Source organism: Passer montanus, unplaced genomic scaffold (assembly GCF_014805655.1).
Source record: "Passer montanus isolate IOZ18808 unplaced genomic scaffold, ASM1480565v1 scaffold4, whole genome shotgun sequence".
NCBI classification, from domain to species: Eukaryota; Metazoa; Chordata; class Aves; order Passeriformes; family Passeridae; genus Passer; species Passer montanus.
Window position 1 is genome coordinate 9,709,322 of NW_024368818.1, and position 12,402 is coordinate 9,721,723.

The following is a 12,402-nucleotide window of genomic DNA, read 5'->3' on the forward strand; positions in this document are numbered from 1 at the left end:
AGGGCAACATATCAAGAAGCAAACACACTGTGAAAGTGTCCAAATATTGTAATAAGTTGACAAGACAGGTTATAGAATCTCCATTCATGGAGCTGTTCAAGACTGGCCTGGACAAACTCCTGAGAAACATGATGCAGTCAGTTCAGTTTTGGATAGAGTGTTGGACTAGATGGCTTCCAGAAATTGAATCCAATCTATCTTATCCTTTAACAGTCATGCTTTCCAGGAGCAATGCAATGTAACAGAACAATACAAAATAAAAGAAAGAAAAAGAAAATAAATATCAGTTGAAAAAAACAAACAAACAAAACTCATGTTGTTTTTGGGTTTTTTTACTGACTAGATCCAAAACATTTTGCTTTCAACTGATGACTGTGAATTATTCGTACTTTGGATTGTTACTAAAGGATAGTGGGATCCATTCAGAGTAAAGATATACCAGAGTCAGAGAAAGGAAGCTTTAAAAAATTGGTCACAATAAAAGAGTAAAAAGCAAAAGTGTTTGAAAGTTGTGTTGTAATACATCAGAAAAACAGAAGCTGTCAGTGAGTCCAAGCAATTTATAGATATTGTGCTGGTTTTGAATGGTGTAGAGATAATTTTATTTGCAATGGGGCATGGGGCTGTTTTAGATTTGCTTTCCCTTTTAAACTGTCTTTACCTCAATCCATCAGTTCTCTAGCTTTTACTCTTATGATTCTCTCCCTGATCCTGATGGTGGGGGAGCGAGTGAGCGGCTGCATGGGGCTGCTGGCTGGGGTTAAGCCACAACAATGTTCATTTCTGAAGATAGGAAGGATAAAGGATTATCAAAATAGACTATTTGTAGGCTTATTTGGGCTCTTTCTAATTTGGAACCTATTTTTTGCAATATTTAGTGTGAGGAGAACTGTCTAAATTTTTGCTAGACAAAAAAGAAATACTGATTAATTTTTGGATAATGATAACTTTGCAAAAAACCTACAGATCTACAGAAAAGCTACAGAAAACCTTTTCAGTTCTAAGCTAAAAACCATGAAGACTTAATATTCCATGGGAAGAAGGGTTTCTTAAAAAAAAGGAAAACAAATACTACTTAGTGCATGTCACTTGGCTTCGTAGTGACAAATGAACTACACCAGCGGATGTTCTTGGGGTTATGTAGCTGCAGTACATATTGAAGAGTTGAGAAAATTTTTGAAGATGAAAGTGAAAAATGTATGAAATTGCAAAAATACCAGGGTAAAAATATGAGATTAATAAACAGTCACAGACAAAAGTCTGAGAGATTCCATTGAACAGTGATTGTTGTTCATGTCAAAGAATAAGTAATGCATAGATCTGAGAACATTGAAAGAGGTCACTCCTACAAAAATAACAAAAAAAGGGGTCATGAAAGATCATTCTGCTCAATGGTTTGAAAACTTTGTAAAACTGGAAAGTTTGTGGAAGCTACATCAAATACTTAGCAGCTTCAGGTTGTGCCTCTTCTGATTCCAAGATAACCATACTTCTATGACAAGTATCACATTTTTACATGGGTGTAATACCATATCATCACTTTTCATACTATGCAATGAGGGAAATTAGTTCAATGTGACCTTAAGGCACACACACATACGAAAATAACAAACTTTTCTCATACAGCTTCCTGAGTTTTTATCCAAAAACTCCAAATTTAAAATGCTTTAAATATGTTTCAATGAATTCAGCACAGTTAATTTAGTGACGCTTCGGTGAAATGTAAATGATACATTTCTCACCCATAGGCTTATTGTATCTGCTGTGAACATAGGTAAGCACACATACAAATGACAGGCCTCTGTGGCAAGAGAAAAAGAAGCATAATAGTGTATTAGGTCCAGTGAAGTGCTACAGATATTAATGTTGGTGCTAATTTTACTAAATATTTTTTAATAATTGGATACAAATGGAGTATTAATTAACTTAGAAGCTCTTGTTAAATTTGAAAACCAGAAACTGGAGAAATAATTTATAAAAGGATTTATCTAGAGGAAAGTGGAAAGGAAGGACAAGGTTAAAGAGCGTTCATTAAAAGCCTTCACAAATATCAAATGACTCAACTGCTTGCTTTGCTAGAACATTTTTCTTTTTCAAGGCTAGTCTACTAAAAAGAAGCCTCAGTATATTTTTAAGCTTCCTGCGTCCATTACATTTATGATTGTTTTCCCTGTGACTTTCATTTATTTGGTGTTCAGAGAGTAGCTGTATACAGCCATTGAAAAGAAAAATGACAATGCAGAAATCTCAGATATATATGTAGAAAATCTACTTACATGGAAGTCACTAATATCAGAGTAATTTGATTTTCACTGATACTGGTAATATGCCATTGTGAAATTCATGTTATACGCAACTAGATCTTATTAGAGATAGTGTCTTTCCCAGTGGTAAGTGAATTTACAACTTAAAAGCAGTGATAGATCACTCATGTGGTTTTTCATAAATATTGTCAAATTATCGCCTACTGGCTATGATTTACTAGGGAGAAACATTACATTTAAAATTTTTTTAAATTAACCTCTTGTCTAAATGAGAGCATGAGACTGATATTGTTAAAAGACAAGGAATGAAACCTGTGATGAGTAAAAGTGTGAAAATGATTTGTGATACTGATTTTCATATTACTTAAAAAAATTTAATATTTTGATGTTCTTTATAGATAAAATGACATAAAATTTTCATGAGGAAATATGCTGTCTATGTTTCACAGTGAAGCAAATCTGAGCCCTGACAACAGCAGTGACTGAGGTTCTACAGTAACTGAAATTATGCAAAATTGAAACAGGGCAGATATCTCTTGTTCTGACCTAGAGTGTCTTTTTGCTGGATAATATATAGTTTCATTGCTATATATTGCTTAGAAATACACCAGTGAGAGTGCTGATTGGATGGTAAATTTATGGTCATTTATGGATTGAAATGTGTTCATAAAGTTAGGCAGAGACCTGAAGATTGTTAATCTTGAAAGAGTCATTATCTTCTATCATGACTATGTGGATTACTTGCATCATTGTTTTCTAGATTACTGTAATTATTTTTTTTTACTAATGCCATTATTTTTTTTTACTAATGCCATCAGAAAGCCAGTTTCCACCATACTTTTTTTTTCTAAATAATGAATCATTTATTAAAGTTTCTGCACAAAATTTAATTTTCTGCAAAATATATCTAATTTTTAAAAAATATACATAGACTTATTCTCCTTCTCTGGGACCAGTTAGCATGTAGATACTGAGAGTCCAATGATTTTTGAGTCTGAAAGACTGGAGAGTGTCAGAACATAATGTGAGAGAAGATGCCAAAGGCATCAAAAATTCCTTTTAATTTTGAAATGTCACAATAAATTTTACAATATAGCTACAAAAGCCATAAAATCTAGATGCAATATATGATAATTTGTTGAAAAGCCACCCTAATTATTTTGGATTTATGAGAGATAAGGAAGAATATTCCCTGTAAAGGAGGTTTTCCAATGCAAAATGAATTCTGACAATCCATGTTTAGAAGATCTTTGTAGCCTCCACACAGATCATGGATGCTGACTGGTAGATTTAAAAAATATTAAATATCACTCAAAATGCCATATGTGCTATAAGTTAAAATATATTATTGAAATACATGCCTATATTCTAGAGTCTGACAGAATTTTTCTATCCAAAATATCTGGATTCGTGTTACAACTTTCCCACAATGCCTTGGGAGCTTCTTTCACATTCTGCTTCTTTCTAATTTAAAAATTTACTTGATTCCTGGAGCCTTGAAACAGTTTATAGTTCTATGGTTACATGTCACTGAGCCATAGAAATTATTACTTTTCTTCTGACTAATTCAGTGAAAATGCCCAGAGACTCTGGCTGAGGTGACGCTCCCATGTGCTGTACCATTTATATAAGGATTATTTCTCCATCAGGAAAGTAAATGGGCATATTCACCCCACACAGTGAAGTTGGCTATCACAGAAATGCTTTCATCCATTCAATGATGTTAGCCTTTACAACACGGTGGCAACATTCAGTGAGCAGGCCTTGCTGAAAGTCCTAAAATTATTAGGGACCACATGGGCAGCTGCTTGAGGGAGGCTAAAATCCAGCCAGGGACTAACTGCTGAATAGCTCAGCTGATTGCATCCCATTGAAATCCCAGCTGGGATTACAAGGCATCTTTTCATTTACTTCTGTGGGTAAATCATCTGTCCTAAGTGGTGCAGAGCATGTATAGGCAGAAAAATGAGATCCTGGGTGTATGTGCTGTCCTGGACTCTGCTGTGAGCACCTCTCCCAGTCCATGATTTATCACTCCAATCCTTCCTGAAGACTGAGAGTTGTTTAGGAGTGTGGCCAAATCATTAATGCTCTATAAACTCATGTAATACGCTCATTTAGTAAAACAATGCTAGTTTGGAACTGACTCCTTTTGTCAAGGGATGATCTTGCCATTTGTTTTTACTGTTTAGTCAAGGTTATCATTGTTTCCCTTTTCTACTTTATAACCAGCTCTCTAACTCCCATTATGAGCCTGCCACAGATAAATTAGACCATGATTTATGCAAAAATTGAAAAGAAGTGACTTGCAGAACTCTCTCAGGAAGATTAGAGTTTCTGTCGTGAAGCTCCTCTTTCTTAATGTCCTGAGTATTTTCTTTCTTCACTATTTTTGTTAATTAAATTTCCCCCTGGGAATCTGTGGATGAGTTGGTAGCATGAATTTAAGTGTTTATATTCCCAAGACTTTTAGATGAAATTTCTTTTAAGGGCAAATGATGCTGAAAGTCAGTTTGAAGAGCCTTAAGCAAAGAAAAACCTTTAGGCCACTGATGACTTGTCATATAATACCTGTGTAGTGAACAAACAAGCAGCCATTTATAACAACAACAGAGACATGAATCATAGTTAAAATCAAAATTCATTAACTTTTTGCTCAAATGATAATTAGCTGGCAGCAGATATTCAAGACAGACAGAAGATCAAATATCTTGTGTTGTCAGCACTTAAAATGGTTGAGCTTTTCCACTTTTTCTATTAATTAGGGCTATGGACTATATATAGGATACTTACAGTTCAGTAACTGAGTCAAGAAAAGGGAAATGCCATTTCATGGAAATACTAAAAAGCAAGATCCCACAGAGTGGAACTCACATCCTCAAGTATTACTGTCTAATCTGTAGGTTCCTGAAGAGGTCCAGAACACCCACATGTGCCTGATAGATATTAAACAGTAATTATGTAATCTGCCAAAGCAGCTGGGTGGCAGCAGGGTTATTGTAGGGAACTGTGTATCTATTTTCACACAAATAAATCCTGTTTGAATCGAAACTTTGTAAGATGCAGTGGAACACTTCAAATATCAAGCCAATGTGTGAAGAAGAGAATGTATTTCTAAAATGTAGACTTCAATGCACTGTTACCTAAACATATACTTTTGATTTGAATCAAGACATTTTCCTAAAAAGAGTCAGTGAGTGCCTACACAGCTGTATATGAAGGACTGTATATGAAGAAGTGAATTAAGGACAAATAATCAAACAAATTGTCTTGAATATCACTCATGGGAAGACAGTTCAGAGAAGTCATGTGGGATCTCATAGGTAATAATTTGCTTGGATACAAAAGATGAATTTTTTGGTATTCTATGGAAAATGTCATTTGTTAAACTAATTAAAACTTGCAAATAGTAATTTTCTTTAGAAATTTAAATAGGAGCACAGAGTAAAATCTTGAAACTGCTTAACAAATTGCCCTTGTATTTGGATTAACTCTACATAGTTCATTACTATGAGGAAATAAAGGGTGTTCTTTTCTTATGAAAAACTGAAATGGTAATAGGTTGAGCTACTTTGCTGTCTGTGTGCCTGATAGCACAAATAGAAGAAAGCTTGTGCCAAGAACAAATTGAGCCTGGTGCAATTCAGGGACCAATAGACAAACAGAAAAATGTGATTCAGAATAATTTTCTATCCATTTTACATATACATCTTCTTTTGCCTTCACAGTCCATAGTTTTCAGTTCAAACAAATGATGCAAATCCCAGTTAGATGGAACTGGAATTCTTTTGGAAAGCTGCCTCCATGATTATGAAGAAAACTGATAATATATACCTATGCTACATGTTCATATTCAAAAGCATAACAAACAAAAGCACTTTACAAAACTGAATACAGATTTTGCCTACAAACTCAATATTTTCCTTGCTGCTGCTCTGAAACACCCTTCTTTTTCTTCTTGGATTTTTTCCATCATAATTAAGCTTAAAAGCTATTAAAATAGGAACTTAGAATGGAAACACTAACAGATCCTTAAATATAGTAGAATGAAGAGAAAAACTGTAATAAGAACTTGTCAAAACTGAAAATGAAGGTGTTTGAGAGACCAGAAGACTATAAAAATGTCTGTTTCTAAGGTTTTGAATGATGATATTTTTAGATTTAAGTGCTCTATGTGTTTCCACTAATTACATAGCAAAGTTGGACAGATGAAATATCTAGGCATACAGGACAGATACTTCTGTCATTCAAAGATTTCAGCATTGACTTGAAGGTAGGTAAAAAGCAATTGCATCAGATTTCCCTGTGTCTTTGTATAATATTCACATTTGGAATTTAATGTCCCTGTAAAAGATCTCTTTCTTCTCTTCCTTTTCTCTGACTTCTTTTACGTTTGCTGAATGTTAGGGAAACATAACTGAAAGAAAGCAAAATAAAGCAAGCTTAGTTCAAGGTGGAACTTCAGCAGCCTCAATTCACTCCCTCATGTATTGTTATATGCAGCTTGAACACTTTGTCCCCTCCAGTGTCTTTATTCTAAATTTAGTACCTATGGAAGATGATTCTCACCTAATGAGCATGGTTTAGTGTTCTGTTCTTCACAGGTCAATGTATGGCTTGCAATTTACCCACAGAAGACAAAGTTTTCTTATAAATAATTCTCCATATTTTTAATGTCCAGTAAATTCACAAATATCCATATCGCCCTATTTTCAGTATCCACTGATTTTATTTGTAATAAGGGAACAACTGTCAGAGCACTTACTATTAATATCTAGTATTTTGTTGTTCAATGTACAGCCTTTACAGGCTTCACCATAGCTGCAAATCCGTCCCAACTACCTCAGGGCAGGCAGACAGTAATTGAAGAATATAGCAAGCAGAGAGTAACTTTGCAACATGGCAATACACTCTGGGAAGGTTTTGTATGGGGAAGTGACATCTCCATTTTATGAGTTTTGGTGGCCAGGCAGGTTTGGCACGGATCTGAATGGAGAATTTCATGTGTCATGGAAGAAGCATTGATAGAAATTCATTATATGGCCATATTTATTACAGATCAGAGCCTCCCAGCTGTTAAAGGCGCTGATCAACTGATGCACACACTCTGAAGAGATGAAATAAGCAGATGCAGTTAGATGCTTCTCAGTGGTATTTTGTGACAGGACAGAGACAATGGGCACAAACTGAAACACATGCAATTCCATGTAAACATCAATTCCATTTAAATATTAAAATGGTTTTGTTTGTTTGTGTTTGTATTTTTTTGGTTTGGTATTTTGTTTTGTTTTACTGTAGGGGTGCTTAACTCTAGTAGGAACAAATTTCCCTCCTTGGAGTTACTCAGAACTTGACTAGACGTGACCTTAAGCAATCTGCTCTAGCTCACACTGCTCTGATCCTGGGAGTGGATCAGGTGCTAACCAGAGTTCTGTGCCACTTACTGCTGCTCTGTAATTCTTTTATATTATTCAGAAAAAAAAGGAAAGAGTTTTTACCTACTTGCAATCAACCAAATTACCATTGTGACTGTGTATTGCAAGAATAGAGATGTTGAAGTTTGTGTCCTGGTGAAACCCAGTCTATTACTTTCAAAATATCTGAAATTCCCTCTGCTGCTTAACATACCAAGTTTTCTCATCTTATGTAAGAACTCCTTCAAACAGAAGGGGAACAAAGGAAGCTAATTGCACCATAGGAAAAGTGACTGATTTGAAGTGGCAGGTGGGGTTTTGCTACCATTTATTTTTCCCCACAGAAAGGCTCAGTGTATTTAGGTCTTCAGCAAAAATTAATCTGGGACACAGGTGGATCAATATGAGCAATTACAGAGTGGCCACAGAGAGACTGGCACTGTTCCACTCTTGGGTGATCTGTGGTGAATCTGACCTTCAGAGACTGTTAATGTTTTTCTGCACAGCTTGTTCTGTGAGGTGAAGGAGAAAGCTTAGACTTTGCCACTGTGTCATATGGCAAGTAAAAAATCCATAAACACAGAACTACGTTACCAATGAATACATAGGTATTAGGTCATCCCTATATCTTGATTTTTTTTAGATCAAATATTAATCTGCACACAAATTACGGTGTAAAATAAACAAAGCATTATAATTTGAGAAGCTTCAGAAGGAAAAGAACAAAGATAAAATAAAGCAAGACAGATTTGGGACTAGAAAAGTCCTCCCTCAGTTACTGATTTGTTGGTTAAGCTCTGCTTTCTTCTTCAGTGACATGTTTTAGTTAAACTGTGCTTTTTAAAATTATTATTATCAATTTTATTACTTGGTAGTCCTAATAGAAAAGAAAAAATAGGGACTAAAGAGAACATTTCATTCCTAGAGTGCTTTCAAATAGTTTTATTTTAAATATAATTAATGGATATGTAATGAAAATAATGAGCTAGAGTAAAAATTTAGTGTAAGTTTAATGAGGAGAATATTTTAGTTGTATGAGAAAGCACAAAAACAGATGAACAAGGACTTATAAGACTTTTCAACACTTTTGACTCCCCAGGTGTATCTGTTTAAACATCAACTGTAATCACCACTACAAGGCAAATCTAGACAAGAAAAGAAAGTTTCTTTAAGAAAGTGAAGAAAAAGAGATTATAGCTCAGGGATTAATGACTCACAAAAATTGATGCAGTTGTAAATCATTATAAAATACCTGATGCCTGAACACAGGAACTGAAAAAATTATTTAAAAAATGGTTGTCCTGAATTTAATAGTTGACTTTGTTAGCAGAACTCATGATTTATATTGGTGCAACTGACACCGAATTCCATTCCATTCTAGTGTACATTATAACATTTACTGTCGACAAAACATCTCTTTTGTTGCCTTTTTTTTTAGTTTGATATGTAAGTTAAAAAATGTTAAATTATGAAGAGGCTTCTGGATGGCTTTATGGTCTGAATGGGCTGGGTCTTGGTCTTGTTTAGAAGCCGATGCTAAAGTAGTAAGTGATGGTTTGATTACACTTTAGGAAGTATCTGATTAAAATATTTCAGGAACTTCACAAAAATATATTTTGGTGACCAAACTGTTGCCCAAGGATCTAATTCCTCCTATTTAGATTCTAAAGCAAAGTTCTAATCAAACTGTTTACTAAAATTCAAAGCAAGAACTTTTTTTTCAGACTTTGATCCCAATATAATCCCATTTCCTATCAAACCAAAACTATTTATGAACAAAAAGATTCCAAAGTTTATTACAAATTCTTATCGATGAAAATATTGTTCAAGTCAATAACCAGAGCATACATTATCATAGCCTGCTATAACTGAGACACAATCATCTACCAGCCTATGGGACAACAGAGTAGAGAGACAAGTTATTAGGAAAGATAGCCACGAATTGCAATTATTGTGAGATGATTAATGAAAATATGCAGTTTAAATATGTTTTATATCTACACCACTGACATTGGTGTTGTGCTCAGCTGCATTTTAATTCCAAAATAGTAGTATAACAATTCCCTTCCTTTAACTGTTAGGTGAAATTACAGATGAAATTGTCTTTGATTGAATGTGTTAATGACCCACTGAGATAATGATATATGAAAGAGACTTGAATTCCATTCAAATGCTGATCATCAAATGTCTTGTATCAGTAAGCTTCTCAGACTATGGCTTGATCTCTGGAAGTTCTAGTTTTCTGCATAAAAGATCTCCAATATCATATATTTTATTTAACTTCTTTTGCATCAATTTTAGATCTTTATCTCTGGTTAATAGAATGAATTGTAAACACTTCAGAAACTTTATTAAATACCTATATTTTTATAGGAATAATTTAATCAGATTTAATATATTTTGAGATTGTAAAACTTGGAGCCATGCTTTTTATGAGCAAATAACTGACATATAATACCTGATATAACTGAATATCCTAATTTTTTAGGACCTATCTCATAGACTTGCCACTAATTTGGAACTCAACTGAAAAACCCTGCTACAATATGCAGATGCTTTCCAAGAGGAATCAAATTACCTGGCTGCTCAAAATGATTTCTGGGGATCAAGCCTATCAGGGCTATACTATGAATTCGAAGGCCTTGAACTGGATAATTTGTTCGAAGGTAAAAGAGACCAAGAAATGAAGCTAATGAAGGCTTTCCACAGTTATGTTCCCAAGTGCATGGCTTTCCAATGAATCTGAAACATTTGAGGCTTTCAGCCTGCATTAAATTCCAGGAGCTTAAGTCAAGGTCTGACTGCAGTGAGGACTGTACCCAGCCATGAGTCCCACAGGAACAATCAGCCTTCTCTCCAGTTACCTATGGAAACATTGCTAGAGGTATTTCTGTCAACCAGCTTTTGTTGTATAAAAAACACCTAAGGGGCAACAGGGTTTGGAAGACATGGAATAGATAATAGCAGGCCCACTGTTCAAGTGAAATATTTTCTTTGCTGTGGAGGGGAAGGTTTCTCTTTTACTGATGCTGCTAAAAGGATCAGAATCTTTTTCTGGGGTCACAGACTTCACAAAACTTAAACACAATGTACACTTGATACCCACACTTTAGAACAGAAAAAAAGAAAATATATTATGCTGTTCTATTCTTGTCCTTCCTTATTACTTAACCAGAATGTTGCTTTTTTTTTTTTTTTTTTTGGTATTTTAAAAATTAATTGTTATTTTTTAATTTCGAAGGACTTAACAGTTCATGCAAACTCATCAGATGACAGTTCCTATTTTTTTTCTGGGATTTTTATCAACAGACAATGAAGAAAGCCCATTTTTAAAGCATACTGGTATGTTTACAATGTTAGTTTATTCCTTTTTAAAATGTTTAATACAGTTCCTTCCTTCTCAGATGCATGGAATAAATAATAGCAGACCCACTGTTCAAGTGAAACTTTTTCTTTGCTGTGGAGGGGAAGGTCTGTCTTTTATTGATGCTGCTAAAAGGATCAGATTCCTTTTCTGGGGTCACAGACTTCACAAAACTTAAACACAATGTACACTCGATACCCACACTTTAGAACAGAAAAAAAACTGTGACAGAAAAGAAGAAAATATATCATGCTGTTCTATTCTTGTCCTTATTACTTAACCAGAATGTTGCTATTTTTTTGCTATTTTTAAAATTAATTGTTATTTTTTAATTTCAAAGGACTTAACAGTTCATGCAAACTCATCAGATGACAGTTCCTATTTTTTTTCTGGGATTTTTATCAACAGACAATGAAGAAAGCCCATTTTTAAAGCACACTGATATGTTTACAATGTTAGTTTATTCCTTTTTAAAATGTTTAATACAGTTCCTTCCTTCTCAGATTGCCCAAAGCATGGAAACACACATATTGTCTTCATTGATTTACACTTCCTTTCACAAATCATAGTAGGCTTCCTCACTTTCTCTTACAGAGACTATTATTTTTGTTTAAAGTATACTCTATAGAGCAGAACTGAATTCCCTTGAAAATTATATTCCTCTCATGCTCACCCCTCTATAAACAGCAGATGCAGGAAAACTGTTGCCTAAAAAATTAGGTTGAATGCAACCCTCTTCTTTTTATATGAAATGGTTCAACCAGCTTTTAACTTTCCATGTTTCATAATTTTCTGTTCCAGCCTCTGTCAAAACAAGCAAGTATCAAAAATTACAAATACCAAAAAATGAAACTCCAGATCTATTTTAGTAAGATTTTAACTTCAGAGTTGGGCTGTGTTTGGACAGACATAAAGTAATTACTAAAATGCTTTACTGGTCTTAGATTAAAATGTGATTTACATGTGGTGATCAGAGAAACTATAGTGAGTTTTGTGGAGATGAGAGGAAAAGGTCATGTAGTAAAACTATCAACTGTGTAGGTAGAGCATAGAGACATCAGTGTCACAATATTTGATATTTTCAGCCTCTTTGTAATATGAATCTGTCATATTGTCAATACAAACGATGCAACTCACTCCTGTTAGTAAAATGTATATAATGCTGTTTTGCTCTCTCCCCCTCAACAAAAAAAATTCTATATGGTACAAGAAGTTAGCCATTTTTCCTTCTTACAAAACAAATATCATGAGATGAAAATACAGCAAACTTGAACAAAATAGATTTGGCAGCTAATGAGGACAGATGCACTCTACTGCTTCTCTCAGTGTTGTAAAAATTCAACAAAAGGGAGGTGGGGCT

General features: G+C 34.3%; 1 protein-coding gene across 5 annotated transcripts in view; it reads right to left on the bottom strand.

Annotated features, from left to right (window-relative positions):
- The window catches only part of CNTN5 (contactin 5), a 603,192-nt gene that overhangs the window by 105,941 nt on the left and 484,849 nt on the right, over window positions 1-12,402 (bottom strand). The window lies entirely within an intron of this gene.